This window comes from Ziziphus jujuba, chromosome 6, assembly GCF_031755915.1.
Source record: "Ziziphus jujuba cultivar Dongzao chromosome 6, ASM3175591v1".
NCBI lineage: Eukaryota > Viridiplantae > Streptophyta > Magnoliopsida > Rosales > Rhamnaceae > Ziziphus > Ziziphus jujuba.
Genome location: NC_083384.1, coordinates 17409908 through 17435355, shown reverse-complemented (window position 1 = coordinate 17435355; position 25448 = coordinate 17409908). Strand labels below are relative to the sequence as shown.

The window sequence follows — 25448 nt, the reverse complement described above, 5'->3', positions numbered from 1 at the left end:
CCAACAAATTGGTAAAACTTGATGGACTGTACACATTCGGAAATTACCGACGAAACCGTCGGTAATTTTTCCAGGGTTTATTTGTTGGTTACGAAAAAGCGTTTCTGTAATTACCGATGGTGAATCGGGAATTATCGATGCACCATCGATAATCATCTTTCCTTTAATTTTTACCACAACCGAGGGTTTTTTTTTATCTTTTATCTTTTTTTTTTTTTCAACGGTTGTCATTAGTAAAGATAGGTTCAGCATATTAAGATAACATTAGTATAACATTAGTATAGACCGTCATAACATTAAACATACGATCTACATTGAAAGTTTATTAAAGTACAAATCAACAGCATATTTTTTTCTAAAAAACATAATGTCTTGCGGACCAAATGAAGGGTTCTCCTCACTACTCATGTACTCAATAAATTTCAGAGCGTAGACGCCACAATCACCCCTGCAGAATAGCATTAATGAAAACCAACTACGTGTATTTTCACACGTAACCACAATAAAAAACAGCAGCAATACAAGTTGTTTGAAATGACAACACATTCATACCCATTATCTTGGCGGGGTGCATCTTTGATCATGGTCATCGTGAATGGATCTAAAGTGGGAGACACGTCCGGATTCTTCCTGTAGTATCCCCCATCCCTCAATAGGTAAGGCAGCATATATGTAAGGCATTCCGCATTCTTCAACTCTCTATTCTGGACATATTTATTTCCCATATTTGGATCGTATAAATCAATATGCCGGGCCTTCAAGTCCACACATGCTGCCAACCAATGTGCGCCTCCATTGTTGACAGGGATGTACACCTGCAAATTAGAACATAACCTCATTATCCACAAAATGGGAAACTTAGTGAGAATTTTTTTCAATATATGTATGGACTTACATAATCACATATCCGCCACGACACGCTAGGTTTGGGTGACCTCCCACGCACATAGTTACAAAGGGTCGCATCACATGAATATGTGCTACGAGATGCCCTCCATATGGGATAACGCCCTTTGATGGATGACTGCCAAATAATGAAATATATACAATATAAAATATCATCAATATAACATTAAGCAACGCAGTAACATCCCATCATCTTACCCAAAATAACACGTCTAATATGGCACAGGTGTTGGTGAACATCTTCTCATTATCAAACCGTCTTTTTCGTATGAAATACACAATAGTGTCAATATGCTGCAAAACCACATTAAAGGAAATAAGTAACAAGTGCGAGGTGATAAATAAAACATCATTCCAAACATAGGACCACAATGATTTTGCATGAACATAAAACATATAACTTACATCGGAATTCAACCATCCTTCATCGGTCAGTAGCTCAGCAAAAAATTCCTTTCCCACCGTCATATAAGATGTACACACGGTTGCTTCCTTCGGTGCCACCCTATACCACTCATCGAACGCCCTCTCCTTTGATGCATCAATAGGTCGAGTAAGATTAAATTTGACCTTCTTTTTACACGGGTCGGTGTAAGGAGAGATGACGTGATGTGACTGGTGGTAAACTTGACCGAATCGGCTTGTATCACCAACGTTATGCTTCCGATCTTCCACCTCAATCTCAGCTGATTGGTCATGATGTGGACTGTCAGCTGAAGCACCGATATCCCACCCGAAATGTAAAGGCCGATATGGCACCAAAGCCCAGGAATCCTCCACATAGGGTCCTCCAGGTACGATAGGCTCAAATGGTGTAGTACAATCATCATCCTCCTTCATACCATTGGAACCGTCTATGGGTGCATCAAATTCTTCAGCTTGCTCTCCAACAGACGGTGCCACAGGGGATGATGGTCTAACCGAAGATGACGGTGAATGGCTATGCATATGATGCTCGGCCTGCAAAACACAATGATTATTTTTGCAGTTCCCAAACTCTAACAACAAATAATTGCTGAATTACAATATGTAATTTAATAATGCTGAAGCACTAAAGTAAAGTATACTAAGTTGTCTAAATGATACCTGATGCTTTTGTTGGTCAATAACAGAACTAAGCATCTTCCTTAACGCTGCCATCTCTTTATTTAATTCATCAACTTTTGCCTCCAAGCAAGTAAGCTAATCAATATCAATATCCAAAACATAAGTCAACATATATTAGTACAACATATGAAATACAAATTTGCGTGCAAGTAACAATTGCATACCCTGAAATTAGAATCTGGAGGGCCACTAGAATGCTCCCCAGCTTTGGACGCATCTTTAGCGCTAACATCTTTAGCGCCAACTATTGGTGCTACAATTGGAGGTGATGTGTAGCGAACTTCATGTATGTCAACTGCTATTGTTCGCCAGTAATCCATAGTCTTCTCCTCATCGGTAGCATCTAACGTCCAGTGCACAACATACTACATGCAATGAAGAAAGGAAAAAAAAGTAAATTTGGAAACTGACTATGGTAATGTAACTTGAATGTAGTCGTACCATGTAGTTAAACAAAATTTGCCTTACATTGCTATTGGAGGAGAACCAATTATGGACAGCAAAATGGTTCGGTTGCCTTGGAGTATGCCATCCAAGGATCCTCGGACAACGGGTTTCCAACCGGTCGGCAAATTGGTTACCAAAATCAGGGATTGCTTCAAACCCCCACACCTACAAAATACAAATTATAGGTTACTAAATATAAATTTTAAGTAAACGCTACATGTATTAAATATATTCTTTACTGCACGTCCTCGTCCTCGTTGCTGGAATGCATTGTGGAATGAGTTGATCGTCTCCTTGTAGCTCAGAATGCCCCAAGGGTAGGAATTAAATACGTCGAGATCAGCAACCAAATCAATGAATTTTTTTTTATTTGAACCTTCGGATCCATTCCGAGTACACCATGAACTAAGAAATATAGTAACGCAATTCTAACAGCATCCCAATCATCCACAAAAAGTGTATCCTTGAATAGTCGTTCCAGTTCGGGCGGTTTCAAGTCACTCCTGTCATCTAGCAACCTCGTGCGCAGCTCATTTCCTTTGGAAATTTGCATATCATACATCGAAGGGTACCTATAAAACTTTAACCCATTAATGAGTGCGAATTCCCACTTCGTAAACCGCACTGCAGATCCGCCGAAGTTAAACTCCAGAACTTCTGGATTGTTGGACTCAACTTGTCTGCAAAGCAGGTGATGCACTAACTGACCAGAGAACCGGAGGTTCTTCATGTCAAGTAAGTGTCCAAAACATGTTTGTCTATACTTTTCGAGCTGCTCACTTGTGAGGACACTTGTAATTACTTTGTTCGCCCCTATTGGATTCCCGAATGAATGTGCCCTACCTTTATTTATATCGGCATCCTGCAACATCCGTTCCTTTGGAGCATCGATGGGCTGCAATATGAATTACATAAATGGAACTGACATCAACGATTTAATCATACCCTATTTTTCCACCCTAACTTGATAATAATAATTTCCAACTAAATCTTAAGACATATGGGTTCACATTTTTGCACAAGTGGTAATTACCGATGAAACCATCGGTAATCAACCTACAATGAACTAAAAAAAAAGCCCGATGGCCTATCGGCAATTATCGATGGCCATCGGGTGAAGTTTTTCTTCAGTTTTCACATTCATGAATAAATACTGTCACATGTCTTATCATTTACCGCACAAAACAACCTAAATGAATATAAAACTTATCGTATCAGATGGGGGAGAGGAAAGTGGAACGTGCCCTCGAAGTTTGGTGCTTTCCGTCTCAGATTTGGATTTCTGCCTAGTAGTACGTCGACGCTTAGAGTCGGGTGCTGCTGCTGTGCTACCACCGCGTCTCTTACTTTCCACCTTCTTAACTCCCTTCTTCGGTTGACGTCGCAAGTTCCTCTTTGGTGCCATTATAAAGTACAACCTACAAATGTACATTGACAACATTAATAAACTTTTATCTACCTTTAACAACATTGTCAACTATGTATACATACATGTATAAATATCCGCAATCCTCAATTTCATACGCTCTCTTCCTAAGGATATTGTGCATGCCATAATATTTACTGAACATTTAATGTATAGCAGTGTGCATGCCATCTAAATCTTTCTTTCTTCTTCTTCTTTAATTTTTTATTTTTTTCTTTTGTGGGGATAAAGTGTTTGCGTGTTTGCTTCTAGCTAACCATGTACCTAAAATTTTATGCATCAATCTTCTCTCTCTCTTTCTCTCTCTCTCTCTCTCTCTATATATATATATATATATCTATACCTTTAGAAAGTACTAACTTTGGAATTCTCAACTTCAATTCTAATTAATCATAAAGTATTTTTCTCTTTTCTCCTGGTCAAGGGCCACCACCAGGAAATCCAAATCCGGGTTGGGGCGCACCAACAGGGAACCAAGGGAAATGGGGAAGCGAACGGAATCATAATGCAGATAGATACTCAAATCAGAGGGATAGAGGATCTCACGGTGGGGATTCTGGTTATGGTGGGTAATAAACCTTGGAACAGGCAGTCATCGTTTGGTAATGGAGGGGGAGGGGGAGGGGGAGGTTCTTCAAGGCCTCCGTTTAAGGGACAGAGAGTTTGCAAGTATCATGAGAGTGGTCATTGCAAGAAGGGTGCTTCTTGTGATTATATGCACACTTGAGAGGTTTTAGTTTTAACATATCCATAGCAATAGCATCAGCCAGCAGAGGAAGAGCACTTTGATACTGTACAGTTTATTCCCCATTGGAGAGTTTTGACATGTATAAGCATTTTTTCTTTTCTATTTATTTGTAGAACAAAGTGCAGTCTTCTAGTAGTCGGCGACCTCACTTCTTTTTGCTCTCTCTCTCTCTCTCTCTCTCTCTCTCTCTCTCTCTGATATATATATATATATATATATATTATGGTAATTTAAGGGTTTCAGCATGTGTTGGAATTTGTGGAAAGGATGGGTATGTTGATGTTGCTGCTTGTAAGGGTCCTTTTGGTCTTAGTCAACAACCGTTAAAACATATTACCTTTATCTAGACAGGATGCTTTTATGCTTTTTGGATCAAATAAACGCCATCCTAGTTTTCATACATATTTGTGACACAAAATTCATAATATATTTCATTATTTTGTATATGAATACAAGGAAAAAAATCTAATAGGGAATTCTTGACGGTATTACATTCCTTTATGAATTACTATTAATTTCTCTCTCTCTCTCTCTCTTTCTCTCATTCTTTCCCAAACAATACCCAAAAAAAATAATCATAAAGTATTTCTCTCATTTTTTCTCTAATTAATTTCTCTCTCTCTCTCTCTCTCTCTCTCTCTTTCTCTCTTTCTCTTATCTTCAATTCTATATATATATATCTATACCCAAAAAAAAAAACATTTTTTATAAAAATTAAAAAAAAAAAAAAAACGACGTGTCGTCTGGGTGTCGTTCATCCAAGACGACATGTCGTTCAATCCATCTTCAACCCTTGTCCGGGTCGATCCGAACCCGCCTAAACCAGCACCGACCCGATTCTTGACCCGTTTATTTCTTCCACCTCCGGCCACCGATAAAGGCCAAACCGGTCCCATTTTTTTCCTCTCTTCATTTCCTACTAATGCCCAATATCAATCTATCCTAAATCTTCAAAAAATAAACCCGCCTAAACCACTACCGACCCGATTCTTCACCGGGTTATTTCTTCCACCTCCGGCCACTGATCAAGGCCAAACCGGTCCCATTTTTTTCCTCTCTTCATTTTCTACTAATGCCCAATATCAATCTATCCTAAATCTTCAAAAAATATAAACACAAAAATTATAAATAAAAACCCACTCCACGGCAATGAAAGAAATAAACGTAAAGCCAAATCCACACAAAAACAACCCACACCGGTCCCACGGCAACAAATAAAGAAAAAGATTTAACCAATTACCTTATTCCCTGTGCTGAGATGAGATCCTAATGTTTGCCTTTTCCACGACAGCTTCGGTTTGGTTGTTTGTATTTGTGTGTTCGTGTATAAAGCCGTTTGTTTGCTTTTTTTGTATTTTTGTATTTGTGAAAGTGTAAAGACGTTTAGAAAAGGAATAGTTGATTTTTGTTTGGTTTTAAAAATAAAAGGATATGTAAGTAATTGTTTTTTGTTTGAGGGTTATAAGGGATATTAAGGGGTAGATAAAAAAAGAAATGAATTGAGGGGGCAAAATTCATGAAGCTCGGTCCTATGGGGGTATTGGGCCAAATTCCCCTAATTTATATAGTAAAATGCTCTTTATCATCTTGGTTAAAGTGGAACCCTCATTTACCAATTTAAGTCCAAGACGGTTTGTTTTCTCAAATTAAAATTTTATAATTAATATATAATTAAATATTATCAATTAATTGTTATCATATTAATAATGGTCATTATCATAACTTTTTTATATAGGATAACTTACATAATAATCTTTTTCTTCTTCTTCAGAAAAAAAGAAAAAATGCATAAAAATCCTTTATTTATTTTTCATAGATATACTTCCATTATGTTTTTAGATATTTTGCAAAAATTACCCTTCCATCAATTACATTGTAAAATCTGATGATGAATAAAAGTTAATCTTTTAATACCAAAATTATCCTTGCCTGTATCTTCGTGGGATTGTTTATAAATTATTTGAAAAAAAGGAGTAATAGAGATAGATTTTAATAGTTTGTTTGTGTTGGATTTTTGTTTTTTTCCCTACCTAATTATTGGTGGTTTGCTTATCTCGTTAAAGTTTATTAATCATCTCAATTTACTACGTATTTAAAAAAGGAAAGAAAAAAACAAGAATATCAAATCACTGTTTGAAATGGATGTCAAAAAAAGGAAAAAAAAAAAAAAGAAAAAAAAATATTTGAAATAATTTTCAATTTTGTTTATTTATTTATTTGTTTTTAATTTGTAATCATAAAAGTTACTTAACAAATTCAAATTACCATTAACTAACATTTAAAATAATATATATATAATTAGGTAGAAAAATAAAAATCAATGCATTACCAAACAACACCTCACAACTTCAAAACATGGTCTTTTACAAGTCAAAAACTTTAGAGCATTAATGTTATTTTCAATATTGAAATTCGTAACAAATAAATTTACGATCACACCCCAATGGAAAATCACTATTATTCTTATTCTTATTATATATAGATATGCTATGCCACATGTGTCCTAATTATAGTGCGGTCAACATTAAATTACAAATAACTTATAATATATTATATGTCTTTAACAAGTCAAAAACTTTGGAGCATTAATGTTATTTTCAATATTGAAATTCGTAACAAATAAATTTACGATCACACCCCAATAAAAAATCACTATTATTCTTCTTCTTATTATATATAGATATGCGATGCCACATGTGTCTAAGTACACATTATGGTGAGGTCAGCATCAAATTACAAATAACTTATAATATATTATATGTACTTTACACTTAATTCTATGTAATTTTACTTCAATCTGAACCATGAGCATATTAATACTTATTATAGCAAAATTATATATATATATATATATATATATATATATATATATATATACACATATATATTAATAGGATATTGAGTTGTTAATATTCAAACATGTAATTATCTTATCTTATTTTTGTATTTTGTAAATTCTTTTGCATTTTAAATCACTTTAGAGTTAAGTTAAGATTACCTTAGGATGATTAGGGAATTACTCCTATGTTTACATTGCGTTCAATGAGTAATGAAATATAAGTATTTCACATATTTTCTTCTTTTTGTCTTCTCATCATGTCAGATACTAATGACTCTATAACAAAGTGGAGTAAGTGATAAAGCTTGATTATTATTAAACAATACATTACATATATACACTTGAGTAACGTATATGAGTTTCCTAGATAAACATTATCTACAACTAACAGTATGAAATAAGAGAACATATATATAGGTAAGGTTGATTAATACAACAACATGGAACTAAACATATGACATTGGCTTATCATGCCCTTTCAAGATGGTGGGTCTAGGGAGCACACAGATCTTGGACCAAATAAATTCTAATATCTGCCAAGTTAAAGGTTTGGTTAGAAGATTAGTAAACTGATCATGAGTAGAAGTATGAGAGACTCAAATAGCTCCAGTGGCCACTTTGTCATGAATAAAATGGAAGAATACAAACATGTGTCATCTTTGAGTCACTTTGTCATGAATAAAATGGAAGAATACGAACATGTGTCATCTTTGAGTAAAGCTTGGGATTGGCACAGATATAAGTTGTCCCAATATTATCACAATACATTGTTGGAGTCGAAGAAGATATGACACCAAGTTCTTTAAGAGGGGAGATGCTCCAGCAAAGCTTAGAGATTGTATAAGCAATAGCCCTACACTCAACCTCAATAGAGGATTGAGAGATAAATCTCTATCTATGAGATGTCCATGAAATTGAGTTACTACCAAGGAAGATCACATAGGATGTAGTGGAGGTGCAATAATCTCTATTGCCAACCCAGTTAGTATTAGAGAAGGCAACAATGAAAAAGAGGCTAGCAGCAGAGGAAGAGAACATAGGTGTTTATAAAGAGTGACTTGAAGTAGATCGAGAGAAGGATAATGGGTAATGTAGCATAGGAGATTGTGTTTTGGATGGGAATGGAATTGAATGAGAAGAGTTTGGGACAAGAGAGATTGTGTGAAGTAGGATTCTTGAATGGAATGTAGGTGTGAGTTAACTCACATGGTTGTAAGAGGTACGACTTTTAGCGGAGGATGTGGATTTATCTAGATTGGGAGGAAGAGTTTAAATGGAGAAGAATATTTTGTGAGTTTCGGGATCAAAACACTTAGACCCACTCTGAGAAGAAAGAAGCCTAGATAGACATAAGTTGTTGAACGAGTCTCAAGTTTGTGATGAGTATACGATTGAAGCCAGAGATAGCATAAGCAACCAAACACTTTTAAATTACGATTGTTAGGTGGTTTTTGAAATAATTTTTCAAAAGGAGACAAATTACATAGAGTTGATGTTATTGGTCTATTAATTAGATAAGTTTCAAGGGTAAAGGCAAAAGACCAAAAGGTAGATGAAAGGCTAGCTTGAGTCTATAAGTCATACTAGTGTCATGGATATGTCGACATTCGGCATAGCCATTTTGTTAAGGTGAATGGAAGTGGTTAAATAATGGGTAATTCCATGTTTTTGAAAGAAGGTTCGAGTTTGACAAATTGACTTTCGTTGTCAGAATAAAAGGAAATTAATGGAAGTTGAAAATTTTTTTCAATAGTTATTTTAAATTGAACAAAAAATTGAAAAAGACATCTAATTTATTGGAAATAGGAAATAACTAAGAATACTTCATATAATGATCCACAAAAATAACAAAATTTAAAACCATTATAAGATATAACAGAAGCAGGAGCTAAACATCATAATAAACTAATTGTAATTGTTTTGAACTAAATAAAGATATGACACCGAAGGGACGTCTATGAGACTTATTATGGAGACACGAATTGCAACTAAATTTATTAAAAGAAAAAACAGGAAGAGAATAATGGGAGACCATGTGAAGAAGTATTTGTTTAGACAAGTGACTAAGTCAATGATGCCAATCCTGAAGACTTGCTTTGAAATTAACGTTAGCAGTAGGAGTGGACAAAGAAGTAGCAACTGCTGCCCCTCATAGATGCCATTATGAAATGGTTCTTTGAGAGATATAGAGCTCATCTTAAGATCCTTCACAAGAAAACAATTATGTAGAATTCAATAGATGAATTATTATGTTGACAAAATTTGGACATAGGTAATAAATTTTTTGTCATTTTTGGAACACACTGCTGACTGCAATTTTGATGAAGAAGATAATTTAGCAAAACCAACATGAGTAATTTGAAGTTTATTACCATTACTCACTGCAATCTCATCTATACCATCATATTCAAAGTGGAGAGAAAGAGTTTGAAGATCTTAAACCACATTATGAAAGACACAAGAATCAAATAGCCATGGTTGAGAACCGGGTTATGGAACAAGACCTAAGATAGAACTAAAATGAAAGGTGCGAGGAGTGTAATTTCAAGGGATGAAAGGTGCTTGTTGGTGTCATGTAGTGTAAGTCCACTGTTGTTTAAGAAGAGGGCAAAAATGGGTTGATTGCCCTTGTTGGGCACATATTTGACATCGGCCTTTAAAACCAGTTGAAGGACCTCCTTGGTTATTTTTGCATGATTAGTTTTGTCACTCCTACAGGATTTGTTCTGATGAGTACGAGCATCATAGGTCTTTAAAGAGGTGGGATGAAGAAGAACTTTGCTGCATGTGCCTTAATAGAAGAGTCAGAAGTCTTATGTTCATGCTGTTTCATATAGCTGGAGTGTTCAACAAGTTTCTCATACAGCTCTTCAAAAATAATAAGGGTATTTTGTGAATGAAACGTAGTTGAGATGCTCTCAAAGTCAGATGATAAACCATTGAGAATATATAAAGCGAGATCATCATCAGAGATTGGAAGATTAGTGAGAGTGAGTTCATCAGCATTAGATTTGACATCATTCATATAATTGAGAATGGAATGAGAACTTTGCACTTGAGTAAGTCATTCATGAAGACGTAAAACCCTAGAATGAGAAGACTTGACAAAGGTGAGAGCTAATTTTTGCCGTGCTTCTTTTGATATTTCTTCTGTGGAAACAAAGCAATGCACTTAAGACAATAGGGTAGGCGATAAGGAGGCAAGAAGAGCACCCAGTAGTAGAGACTCCTAATGGATCCAAAAAAGGTAATTTGAATTGAGATTTTTGTCTGGGAGAGTTGGCAATGGACAAGGCAAAGAGCCATCGATAAAATCATATAGGTCATAACCTATAAGTAAAGTGTCAAATTGCTTCTTCCATGAAAAGTAGGTTATTTTCGTGAGTTTCAATGGAGCTTGTGTGGCTACAATTATTACAACAAGGTTGAGGTTGGCAAAGATCGGTGCATTGTAGATTGTAAGAAGGTCAACAACATTAAATTGTTTTGATGTCAAAATGTTAGGAGAAGAATCTACCATAACAAGATGAAAATAGGAATGATGAGAGAATAAAACTTTGTTGTGTATAATTTGCTCTGATATCATATAATAAAGTGGAGTAAGTGATGAAGCCTAATTATTATTAACAATACCAGTATATATATGTCAGGACCCATCCAATATTCCTCACCGAAACTATGGAAAATCCCTACTGGACCCTTAAATGGAAAATCTGGCAGCATCTCCTCTAAAGGTTGGATTTATCACAAAATTCCCTGCACAAAAACACATTTCTAGCAATATCTCCTTATTCCTCCCACCTTACTACAATTCATTACCACAAGTTTGTAGCACGTCATAATAAACAGGGAATCCGTGTAATATTAAATAGATAAATATTCAACATAGTATACAGAGCCTCATAGGATTACAAATAAGTATGGAATTTAATACAATAAAAGATAAGAAGAAATATTACAAGATAGGAAGGAAAAGAAAGAAAGAACTCCTTGGAATACGACAACGAATCAAACATGTCAAGCTCGCCCCGGACGGGCAACGTCAACCAACTCTGAGCCTAAGGGAACTGATTTAGAAAATGTGAGATGCTAATCATCTTAATGAGTGATCCAATTGTATTATACAATAATATAACAATAAAATAAACTTGATTAATTAATAATAATTAAGTAAATAAATAATAAGTAGTTGAAAATAATGTTTTCTTTCAAAACCCTCACAGTTCACTCCATTGGAAATGTTTCCCTTTTAAAACATTTTCACAAAACCCAATATTTGTATACTTCAAAAATCAAGAAATAATTAATTAAATAAATTGCAAATAAAATATAATAAATTAAAGATCTAAAATTTATAATGGGAAATAAGTATAATTTTAATAACAATTATTAAATGGTAAATAAAAAGATCATAAATAAAATAAAACAAAATCACAACAAAATTTATATTAGAAATAATTAAGGAAATATTAAAATTAATTTTAAACCTCATTTTGAAATAGATAATGAAATATAATAGAACTCATGTTATAACCTCAAATTGAAATAACTAATAAAAACATGATAAAATGCATTTAAACGATCAATCTAAAATAAAATAGAATAAATCAATTAATTAATGAAAGAAATATTGAAATCAATCCAAAACATCTACTTGAAATAAATGGTAAAGTTATAATAAAATCCATTTTAAACCATCAAATCAATTTAAATAGTAAAATCATGGTAAAGTGCATTTTAAAACATTAATATGAATAGATGATAAAAACATAATAAAATTCCATAAAATTTATGGTAAAATGTCAAATTGAAATAAATAATAATAATACAATTAAATACATTTTAATTTTAAATACTCTTTTAAAATATGATTATTTTGAAAATCGTATCGAGAAAACTATTTGATGCACCAAACTATATACCAGTGGTGTCCGATAGTACCCAGCATCCTGAGCATCGCTTGACGGGGAAATTAAAGAGAGAAATTGGCATATGGTTGCTTGGCATCCCACAATGTCGCGGCTGTCAGTCATCCTGGCCATGGAGGGGGATGGCTGATGCTCACTACTCATTATATCCTGTCAGCCCTCGGATCCAATGGCATTCACAGGACAACCTATAAACCTGTGCGCTAATCATATCCACATATACAGTACAGAACATCAATACTGTATGATGCATCTAAAAATCGTAAAATCAATATATTTTCCAAATTTTGAAATCTCATAAATACGACTGGATTAAATGCCTCTTTTCAAATCCATATGATCCATATTTTTTTAAACCATCATCGTAAATCCATCACATTAAAATCCATTATCATAATCTTACTGATGCAAATATACTAAATTTCCTATGGCATAAAATCAAATTCAAATATTTAATTATCACAAAACATATGTAATTTAACACCCGAAAATCTCACCTCGAGCACGCGTATCAATCAAGATCCTTAAAGGGATCGATCCCACGACTCACACGTGCTTCTAAAATATCAATGCCACATAAAATCGATTAAATTAATGTTTTAATCTGGTAAATTATACATGGTTACCCGAGGAAACTAATAGAAATGTTAACCAAAATTCACAAACAATATACCAAAATGAAGCTCACAATGCGAGGATTACAAATTAGGTTTTACCTCCCGGAGATCGGACTTGTGGTGGCCGGAATCTCATCGGAAAGGTCTCGGACTTAATGTCCACAAATCTCATGATCCGTTGATAATTGAACGAAAAGGACCTCAGATTTGAGTTCAGGGAGGTTTAATTAGTGGGAAAGGTTTGGTGAGATCACCAGGAACTCGCTAAAACAAGCTTTCACGACGAGCCACCATGCCCACAGGCAAAGGTCACCGTCGGTGGTGCGTCCGATGGCCAATGGCTGTGGTTTTTGGTGGGGAGATAGATCAAAGGATGGGTAAGCCAATGGGACCGACGGTGTCAAAAAATGGATGGCTGGTTTGGTAGAATTGGCAGTGGAAAGAAATGGGGCCGTTGCTGGAAAAAGCCCCAATCTGGGCATGTGGGTGGCTGGTTGGCCTTGAAATTTGGAGGCCGGCTAGTTTTCAAGTGGGCTTTCTGGAGGTATGGTGCGTGTAGTGGTTGGGTGGCCGGAAAGTGGTCAACCAGCTGTGGCCGGTTTTTCCACCTTTTCTCTTCTCCTCTCTCCTCTCTCCTCCCTCCACCTTAGCCCCTTTACCCAATTAAAATGCCTCCCATGGGTACCACTGTGCACTCACAGGACAGATCGATACGTTGCAACATTGTCTCAGAAAATTTTTTCAGGTCCATAACTTTTTAACCAAGTGTTCGAATAAGGCATGCTACTAGTCTATGAGCTTGTATCGATGAATAATTTACAACCATACATGAGTCAAAGCAACATTCTACAAAAATAAAAAGTCAAATTTGGCACCCTCGGACAGTTTGGACCGCAACTTGTTTTACTCATAACTTTCAAACCGTACCTTTATTTTTGATGTGCTAGTAGTCTATGAATTTAGGTCAATGTGTACTTCGTAATGATGTCTCGGTCAATGTAGAATTCTATCTGGATCAAAAAGTCAAAATAGGACCCACTTGGTCAACGATGGTCAAACCCGATCAACACGAGAAAATTTCGGTATACTTCGTGATGGGGTGTTACATATATACACTTGAGATAGCTTAAATGAGTTTTCTAGACAAACATTACCGACAACTAATTGTATAACATACAAGAGCATATATACTGGTAAGGTTGATCAATACAATAACATGGAACTTAGTAGATGACATTGGCTTATTAGATTCTTCCTCCTTCACAAACACTGCTGCCTTTTTGCATGCTTTGTCAGAACCCTCACTCATTTGCAAATCATTGGTGGTCATCAATGTTGCAACTCAAGCACTGCTAAAATTAAAGGAATTAAATTATTTCCTCAAGCATGGTACAATGCTTCAAAAATATTTTTAGTTGCTTATAGTTTCAAAAATTCATACTCTAATACTTCTCTTTTTTCTATAATTAGCATGAAACTTTAATTTTATTTATTGGTCTATGTTGATTATATGATTGTAATAGGAAATAATTATACTTTTATTTCCAACTTTATTATTTCCTTTTCTAAAGCAATTCTCTTTAAAAGATCTTGGAGAGTTGAGTTATTTTTTAGGAGTTGAAGTTATTCCATCTAACAATGGCATCTTCCTTTCTTAACACCAAAATATTCCTAATCTTAATGATCGAACCAAAATAGTTAATGCTAAAGAAATCTCCATACCTATGGCAACTATTTCTTCTTTTAAGCTATCTGATGGTATTGCATTGGATTCTCCTAATCAATATTGTCAAACTATTGACAACTTGCATTACTTATACATGAATCATCCTAATATCACTTTTACAGTCAATAAATTGTCTCAATTTATGTATCATCCTACTAACATTTCTTGGGTTGTTGTTAAGTGACTGTAGCGATATTCGAAAGGCATTGCTTCGCATGGGTTATTTGTTAAGTGTCATCCCCCTTTATTTCTTCATGCTATTTCTATTGTTGATCGGGTTGGTAATAAGGATGATTGCACATCTACTACTACTTATATTGTTTACATAGGGTTTAATCCAATATCTTGGTTCTTAAGGAAACAAAAATCAGTTTCTAGATCATTTACTGAAGCTGAATACCAATCTATTACTCATACAACTCTTGAGGTTTGGTGGATACCATCATTGCTCAATGAACCTCATGCCAAGTCTATTGCAACACCAACTACTTATTGTGATAATATAGGAGAAACATATGTTTATGTTAGTCCAAAATTGCATTCCAAAATGAAGCATGTTTTAATTGATTTCCATTTTGTTAGAGATCGAGTTGTAGATGGAGCATTATGAGTTTTCATTATTTCTTGTGTTGACTAACTTGTGGATACTTCAACCAAACCAATATCTACACTACGATTATAGAAGTGTTCCAAGATTGTGTTAGAAAAATAAGTATAAATATATATGTAAATATATGTGGATAAATTAAACATCATAAATAAAATTACATAAAATAATTAAAATGAACTAGAACATGTATATTTGACCAAGGCATGTGTGGTACCACAATGTCCTTAAGATGTTATTCGCCCACCGGTGCAGGTGTTTTGTGATGATCGTCTCCTAGGATACAATGGTTGCAAGAAATTGTATACGACACCTCCAAGATCTTTCCTACGAACTTTCAGCATACCTTCACTTTATTATAAACTTTAAAACTCTATAGGAATCATTAAAAGCATACTTTATGCTTAACCTCTTTCTATCACTGTTTCATCAAAGGAATGGATTAACCGCCACAGTAATCTATACCAGTCTTTACAATTGTATCTCCCATTGGACCTAGATCTTGGGATCTCTAGTCAACTAGGTTAGGTTTCCACCGTATTGACTTTACTCATAGGCTTTAATCCCATTCCCCTTGACGACTTCTCAACTAATTCTCCATTTAACTCTTTGGTTAGCGGATCCGCAATGTTATCTTTTGACCTTATATACTCTATTGAGATAACTCCAGTTGAGATTAATTTTCTAATGGAATTGTGTCTACGATGAATATGTTTAAAAATTTTCCATTATACATAATATTTTGTGCCCTGCGAATTGCAGATTGACTATCACAATGTAAACTTATTGCTGGCACAGGTTTAGGCCACTTAGGAATGTCCTTTAAAATTAGCATAGCCATTTTGCCTCTTCACCACATCTATCCAATGCGATAAACTTAGATTCTATAGTGGATCGAGCTATCACAGTTTGTTTTAAAGACTTCCATGTCACAGCTGCACCCGCTAATATGAACATATAGCCACTAGTGGACTTTGAATCCTTTATATCTGATATCCAATTTGCATCACTGTATCCTTCTAATACAGTAGGATATCTTGTATAGTGGAGTTCGTATTCACGAGCATATCGTACGTATCTTAATACTCTAACGATTCCTTTCCAATGATCATCATTTGGATTACTCGTGTATCTACTAAGTCTACTTATTGCGTAGCTAAGTCTGATCTGGTACAACTTATCAAGTACATCAGACTGCCATGTGGAGCCTTGGCTGACCGACATGTGTCACCGTTGGAGTGTGACACGTGTCACATGTATTAGCTCAACATATGGTGTCTCCAGAACATGCCTCGTGCCATTCGTCAGAGGCCGCCACATGTCACCTGTGGTAGGTCGACATGCGGCCCCTTGTAGTGCGACACATGGCTTCGTGATTGTGCGACATGTGGCATTGTCGCGGTGTTCCACATCGCCTTGTCACTGTGCCCCATTTTTTTAAGACTTGTCTCGCCATGTGGTGCTCTCTCATCGTGACACGTGGTGAGCCCATTAGAAATCGATTCTCTTAAGCCTCGGTCTGGTTTGGGCTTGGGTTTTGGGCTGAACAGTTCCCTGTTCTAACCACGGGATGGGCTTGAAACTGGGCCAGGTCCATCAGAATTTAAAAACTCCAGACCCATTAACCTAGAATCGGCCCGTACCCATTTTTCCAACCCAATAACCCATTTTCTAATCTGTCTTCAACCTCCAGTTGGGTTTTCTCGACCCATTTATTTGTTAAACGGGTTTTCTGATCCGGTTCCACTTTTGCAATCGATTTTTACTATTTCGGCGATGGAAAAATGCGAAAACATTTATAATTTCATGGGCAAGCTATTTTCTAAAATTATTTTTTGATAAAACGAAAGTTAAATACAAAATCACCCACAAAATTATACTTCCTTTCCTCATCAAGAACAAATATAAACAAACATATAAAATTTCCAAACACCAAAACACAAAATCATGGGCAAAAAACTTTCATTAAACAAAATAAGAACAAATGCCCAAATTAACACTCACGGGTACAAAGAAAATAAATTTTTTTTCTTTCCAACAGGAAACACAAGTAAACAAAGAAATACCAAAAAATAAAATATATAGATCTATATATAACAACCAATGGATATATCCACATCTCCACATATATAAAAGGGAATAACATCTTAAGATTGTTAAAAAAATAAGTATAAATGTATATGCAAATACATGTGGATAAATTGAACATCATAAATAAAATTACATAAAATAATTAAAATGTACTAGAACCTGTATGTCCTTGTATTGATATGCTCTTTGTAAACTTGACTGAGGCCTATGTGGTACCACAGTGTCCTTAAGACGTTATTGGATATTACAACTTATTGGTTATTGGAACAGTGGTGGAGGAAGAAAGGAAGTGAAGAATGGCAACTCTACATCCTTCACAAGTGCCCACCATTGATTTCAATCACTTAAGCCACTCCTCTCAAACTAGTCCTCAAATCATTAAGAAGATTTGCCAAGATTGCAGGGAAATGGGCTCCTGCCAGGTAAATAATTTTAATTGTTTAATTAATCAAACTTAATCAAATATTCTTATATATATGTATATATTTGTAAATTGAAATTTTGTCTGTGTTCATTTCTTTTAGATTATCAATAATGATATCAGGCAAACAGTCATTGAAGATGCTTTGGATGTGTAGGAGAAGTTTTTTGAGGTGCCAATGGAGGAGTAGAAAACATTTATGAACAATAATATTCATAAACCAATGAGATTTTCGAGTTTCAAAAGCAACGATAATGTTGAAGTTTCTTGACAATTTGTCAAGCTTTATGCATACCCTTTTGAAGACTGGATTGGTTTTTAGCTTCATAATCCTATAGATTTCATGTATAGATATTGAACCGTTTATTTTATCTTTAATTTAATTTTTTTATACCTTTATTTTTATTTTTGAACTATGTATATAATGCTTATAAAAATATTAGTATATAGACATGAAGGCTTGAAGAGTTGTGTAACGCCTTACCTTTATTGTGGTTCTATTCTCTTGCTTCACCGAGCATTATGGGATTTTTATTAGATTTCCCAAGAAATCATCCATTGTGTAATTGCTCCCACTGAAGCACGTTTAACCCTAAAGTTCTTTCAAACATTAAAACTAAAAGTTTTGAAAAAAAATTAGTTAAGTGGTGACACATGTAAACCATATAGAATTGGACACCAGATAGCCTACAAACAGTGTCAATCTTGAAATTTGAAGTGTCTTGTATAAAATTCAAAAGAGTGCTCTTTTTTTTTTTATCTATATATAAGTCTCTCCCACTTAGATTCACAAATATAGAATAAGTAATAATAAAACTATTATAATAATCATTGAATATAAAACTATTGTATAACAAAAATAAAGCATTTGATTTGTTGTTGTTGCTATTGTTGTTGTTTTTTTTTTTTTTTTAATTTCATATACTAACAAAGAAGAAAGTACAAGCAAAGCACATTTCTTGGATGCATTTTAATTTTTTGTGAAAAAATTAAAAATAAAAGAAATGACAAGAAACCAAAACAAAATAAAACAAATACATAAATAAATAGAGAAGATCAGAACAAAAAAATAGAACCTGATTATGGTAAAACAAATAAGCACAATGATAAAAGCTTTATAATTGTGTTGTTTATGTAGAAGAGCCAAAGCACATAAAAAAAAATTGTAAGCCACACAGCCATGGAGAAGATGAAGGGTTTTTTCTATTTGTATTTAAATTAATAAGAGAAAATTTTCCAAAGAGCTATTAATTTTGGTCCATTGCTATCTTCTTTTAGCTAATAATTTTCTGTAAACTACGATATAAATATATTTTTATTAATTAGTTTTGCATATGGTCGTATTTATAATGCATTATTATATAGGTTGCTTTAATCATATTCGATCACTATTAATTGTGATATGAGTTTCAAAGAATAATAAATAAAATCTTGTTAATTATATGCTCTTTTTTCCCCCCTTAAAAATATATATATATATATATTCATATAATATTTATATATCTTTAGAATCCTTTTATCTCCAAATTTTATGTTCATTACTTTTGGCAAAAATAAAACTCTTCTAGAAAACTTATATCTATAATATATATATATATATATATATATATATGCCTTATTATATACCTATGACTATGGTGCCTCCATGATTGTAAGACACTGTGAGGTTGAACATGTTACATACCTTTAAGGTTGACCCTGCATGCCAGTATGGTGGCCTGACAGTGCTCTGCATTCATTGGCATTCCACATTTTTGCTCTATTGATATTATTCTTATATTATCCATCGCACTCTAAATAGTATGGGATTTTTGTTTAGATTTTCTAGAAGATCACCCATCTATCTTGAGATTGCTTCCACTGAAGTATATTTTACCTTAAAGTTCCACTAGAACGGCTTCAATTGTTAAAAGAGTGACTATTTTTATATTTGAACCATCACTGATCCATACCTGGGTGATGTGAGATTGGATATCATGTAGCCTGCTAGTGCCTCATATTCGCCCATGTTGGTCTTCAGTATATTATTCATTAATCTTGCCCCTTCTTACTTCATATCCTTCAAAACTCATAAGTTTTATAGTTGACTCAAAAAAAAAAAAAAAGGTAAAAAATATAATTTGGTTTCCAATTGATAATATTACCACTTTATAGTCTTCCTATAATTTTTTATTGTAAGAGCAGATTGAGAAAAAAAGTAAAAACAGAAAATTTCATTTATACTTTTTCAATTTCGTTTTAGTTACATTTAGATCATACATTCTTAAACATTATCACTAAATTTTGTTTTTCGTCTTTTAGTGTTAAAATTAAATGGGAAACTCTAGTATATTAGTTAATTTTAATAGATATAAAATATTAAAAAAAGCTAATGATGGTTTTTTTTTTTTTTTAAATCATGGGATCTAAATATAATTATGATAAAACTGAAAGGTTTAAATGAAATTTGCTCAAGAAAAAAAAAGTATCATGCAACTAGGATGCTGTTTGTTATGTGTTCAGTTTTTATTTTTTGTTATTATTTTTTCTTTTAAATTGTATATAGTTTGTTTATTTCAATAGTTTGTTATTGTTGGTTGATGATAATTAGACATTTATATTAATTATAAATATATGGAGAAAAAAAAAAAAACAGAAAATGAAGCAGAATTTTAAATTGCATTGGCTTTTAATTTTCCTTCCATCACATTTGGTGTTAATTGATATGTCTTTAACTCTAACTACTACTACCTAAGAAGACTAATAAAAAATTAAAATAAGAAAATTATACAAGATTTAAAAGGAAAAAGAAAAGCAAAAATAAAAACTAAACACGTTAATGCTTAGTTATCTTTTGTTTTTTGTTTTTTGTTTTTTTGGTAAACTAGTCATCACTTCATTAAGTATCTAAAACCATTATGAATTTATATTTTACAATTAAATAATAATTTTTAAAGAGTAATGTTACAGATATCATCTAGTTTATAAATATATTTATCAAGAATACATATCTCACTGTTTGATTGTTTAACATATTCATATAATCTAAAATTGGATAAATGAACTTTTGAAAGAATAAATGTTATTAAATATAAACTAATCAATTATTTACATGTGTATTTTAGTATATATGTTGGTAGATTAAATAGTGCCTGTAGAATTATTCATTTTAAAAAGTTTCTCTTTTTTTTTTTTCAAAATTATTTTGCAATGAAAGGAAGATGTATTGATTACACATATTTGATTATGGATTCATGATATTATACATTAGGGTTAAATACATTCAAGTCCCCTAAATTATTACTTGTTTTGCACTCTACCCTTGAACTTTATAAAGTCTCACATTTTGCATTGAACTATTAATTTATATCATTTCAATTCAATCATGCATTTTCAATAGAATTTTATGTTTTTCCAAAATAGATGAATCTTATGAATTTAACTATACATCATCTATGTAGCACTATTACAAATTTTTTTTATTACATATTTGACGGGTGTGTATATTTAATTAGGACAAATTCATTAGAAAAAATTGCATAACTGAACTAAAGTGAGCAATCTAATCCTTTCTTTCATTGGGGGCAAAGTGCTGAAAAATATAATATTCAAGGTGACAACATGTAATAAATCCCATAAATTATTTTTTGTTTTTAGAAAATAAAATACAGTAAAACGTTTTTATAGAAGTATTCTATATTAGAATAACCTCCATTTAGTCAAAAAAATTTGATCCTAACTTTAACTAGTTATAAATAAGAATAAACTTTACATTGTAATAAGTTATGATTCTTTAAGGTTCCATATTAAACAACTTTGCCTCCACATAATAATAATTATTTATGTATTGCAAAAAATATGTGGTACCTTACATTCAATGTTTAAGATAATATTAAATATTTATGTAAACTTATTTGGGATAATAATTTATTCTTTGGAGTTGTTACAACATCTATAAACTGATTGATATATAATAACTTGCCGATAAAGTCACCTTCTTATTGAAGTCAAAGTGTTTTTAACTACAACTCTATTAAGTTATAATTTTTTCATAGTTATAAAATCAATTTGGTCCCAACAATATGACTATAAAGGTTTTATTATATCATCATTTTTTCAAAAAAGTATAATTTTAAAAATAAAAAAAGTTATTTAAGATATTTCAATGGAATATTTTTATATAAACCCATGGATTTTGGAGTAAATACAAAAACATCGCTTATTTTTAATCATATCATTCACACCTTTTGAAGGAGTTTAAATTACTTTTATACCCTTGTTAATGTTAAATTACTACCAAAATTCCTTTTATTTCTTTCTTGTTTTTGTAATAATTAATTTGAAGACTGTGATAACCTCCAAAGTTTTTTTTTTTTTGTTTTTTTTTAATTAAACGATGTGATAGCTTATCTTTTTTTTTTCTTAAAAAGTATATCATAATTTTAATTACATAATTTTTTTTAAATAATTATATATTTAAGATAAACTTAACTAAATCTAGTAAAAAATTATAATATATTTGACAAATTATAATACATTTAATGTATATATATATATATATATATATATGTATATTTATTTCGTTTTGGTTGAGAATATATTTAGTATAATATATTTGACAAATTATCACTTGGTTTAAAAAAAAAAAATTATCACCATATGGTTTTTTTTTTTGTCAAATTGAAAAATTATCACTTAGTTTAACTAAAATTAATTAAAATATAGATTAATAGAGAACTTTGAACTCTTCAATTAATAATTTGGAAAAAAAAAGAAGAAGAGGAATTTTGATATTAATTTAATTTTAGTAAAGGTATAATGGTATTTAAACTCTTCAGACGTAGAAACTTAAAGGATGTTTTTGTACGTACTGAAACCTGAATGGGTGTGAAGGGTTGTAAATGAAATATTTAATATTACAAACTCAAACATATTTTTAATGTTGGTTAAGTTGGTCGTTTTGGTTTTTTTTTTTTTCGTAATGTATTTTTTAAGATATTACAAACTCGCACATATTTCTAATGTTGGTTAAATTGGTCATTTTTGTTAAGTTTTATTTGGTAAACTTTTCTTTTCTATGTTTTTTTTTTAATTTTTTTATAGGAGGAGTAATTGTCAGTTTCCTCCATTTTGTAATGCATTACTTATTTATTTTTTGATATTAGAAGTTAAATCATTGCCTTAGTGATATTGATTTTTACCATTTGATTGTCCACCAAGGACTTGCAATTATTGAATGAGACCCAAAAAAAAAAAAAAAAAAATTGCATTTGAGAGACTAGCGTTCAATGCTATGTTTGTTACTTGATTTCGACAATAATTATTATTATTATTTTTAAACTATGATACAGATATTTGAATTCATAAATCATTCTACGAGAAAAAAATGTTGTTTCCAAAAGGACCTAACACAGCAAGGAAATTAATGAGATTCAACACACAAACAACATGCACCTTCTTGTATTGATAAAAAAAGTAAAAAATAAAATAAAATAAAATAAAAAGAAGATTTTATGTTCTATTGCCAATTCGTACCATCTATATTTATAAATTTGCCTGAGGAAAATCTTATACGTTTCCATATGGAAAAACTAGGAAAGTATGCAAGCGAAGTGAGGAGACTAAGCATTGATATAACAAGGCTCATTATGGAGAGTTTAGGGTAGAATCAAAACTACATGAGGGAAAGAGTTGAGAAAAGAATTCAGCTAGTAGTCATAAACGACTATAGCATCCACAAACACAATGGGAATAGCATCTCACACAGACCACACCCTCATCACCATCCTCCTTAAAAACACTTAGGGCCTTGAGATCTTGGATGTGAAAGGTAGTTCATGAGAGTTTCTTCCACAAACGGATGGGACACTTCGGGTTCTAGTGGTTAACCACTTGGAGATTCTTAGCAATGGGATTTATAAGAGTTCCTTTTCATAGGGTGGCCTAGAACGCTCAAGTAGTAGAATATCAATTGGGAGCTTTCATAGCATAGCTTAAACATTCCAACCTGAAAAAATGCTTCGAATTTAAATTTTTGACTAAGTATGAACAAAGTTGACCGCGGGTTGACCAAGTAGGTTTTACTGTTGACTTGTTGGCATGGTTAGAGTCTTTTTGACTAGGGAATTATCACAAAGTATGCATCATAATGAGTTCGTAGACTGGTAGCATGCCAAAATTGGACTTGAGATCATAAAGTGATAGTCATATCAAAGTGAGATCCATATTGATCGACTGAGGCTAAAGTTGACTTATTATTTGTGTAAATTATGGCTTTGAATTTTGTACCACCATATAGTGCTCATTCATACGAATCCGTAGACTCAGGTACACTTAATTTGGATCTATGATTTAAACGTTATGGATCTATAAAGTTATACTTAATTTTTTTTTTGAAATGACTTTATCGGGTAGTTTCTATCAAAAAGCATGTAAAAGGATAGTTGAAAATATCCTTGATGGGTGCCATATGTTACCAATCTACAAGTGTCATGTGGCATACTTCTTTTTCTGTCTATTTTCCCATGTGGGCTCTCTCTCTCTCTCTCTTTCTCTCTCTTTTGGGGTTCGACCAAAATTGATCATTTTTAGCCACCAACTCCAACATGTGCTGACCGTAGTCCAAGCACAGTCACCGGCAACCTCGGCTGCCAAATTTCATAGCTGGTCGACAAGTGACATGCTTGGATTGGGCTTTTAAAGTTGGTGGTGACCATTTTTTTTTTCCGTTGATTTGGCCGTTTTTCAGCCAACCCAGCTCGAAACACACCTCTATCCCCCTATTTAGACATTTTGATTCCGAATATGGCCTTTATTTTTTGAAATTCCAAACCGTTTAAAAGATATAATGATTTGAAGTTTGTTTAAAACTTTATGGCACTGCTTGTGAGGTTGGTTCATTTGAGCTAAGTATTTTCAATCCTTGTCTTACAAACTTTCATTTGGTATATAATTTGCTACTTAAGGATGAGAATTTAAAATATTGCCATTTTTAAGTTAATTTCTATAATTAATGTAAAACTGGTTTGCGTTGAAAGTTGTTTCTAGGAATTCTTATTGCAATTAAGTTCCTAATGATTAAAAAAGGTTAATGAAATATTTAATTTTATGAAATTGGGTATAAATAGGAAAGTCCCAAAGTTTTTGGGACCATCGGTCATTTGAAACCACTGTATATCTAGGCTCCCTTAGAGTCCAACATTGTGAATGTGAAGTAGTAAAAATAAAATTTTAAAATATTTATAGCATTCTAATATTCTTGAATAACATATTTTATATCCAAATAATATTCATGGTGAATGTTAGGCACTTGACGAAACTAGTAGCATACCCTGCAGTAGAGCATGGATGAGCAAATGTTAGTGCTGTGAGTGACATATTTTCTAAATTATATTTTTGGGATAAAATAAACACACACACACACACACACAGATATATATATATATATATATATATATATATATATTATTAAATTTAGATTTAATGTGTTATTTAACAAATTATTATTAATTTGGTACTTTATGAAATTTCAAAAGGTTTAAATGTTCATGTTTAATTAAAATAATTTCATTAATTGGTTTATTTCTATTAAACGCCGATCTATGGT

At 32.5% G+C, this 25448-nt stretch overlaps 1 long non-coding RNA gene across 1 annotated transcript; it reads right to left on the bottom strand.

Annotated features, from left to right (window-relative positions):
• Positions 1-253: 253 nt before the first annotated feature.
• Positions 254-707, bottom strand: LOC132804139 (uncharacterized). The gene is made up of 2 exons (XR_009639293.1): positions 553-707; positions 254-448 (listed from the first exon to the last, which is right to left on the bottom strand). It is a non-coding gene; the product is annotated as an uncharacterized LOC132804139 (long non-coding RNA).
• Between the last annotated feature and the right edge of the window lie 24741 nt (positions 708-25448).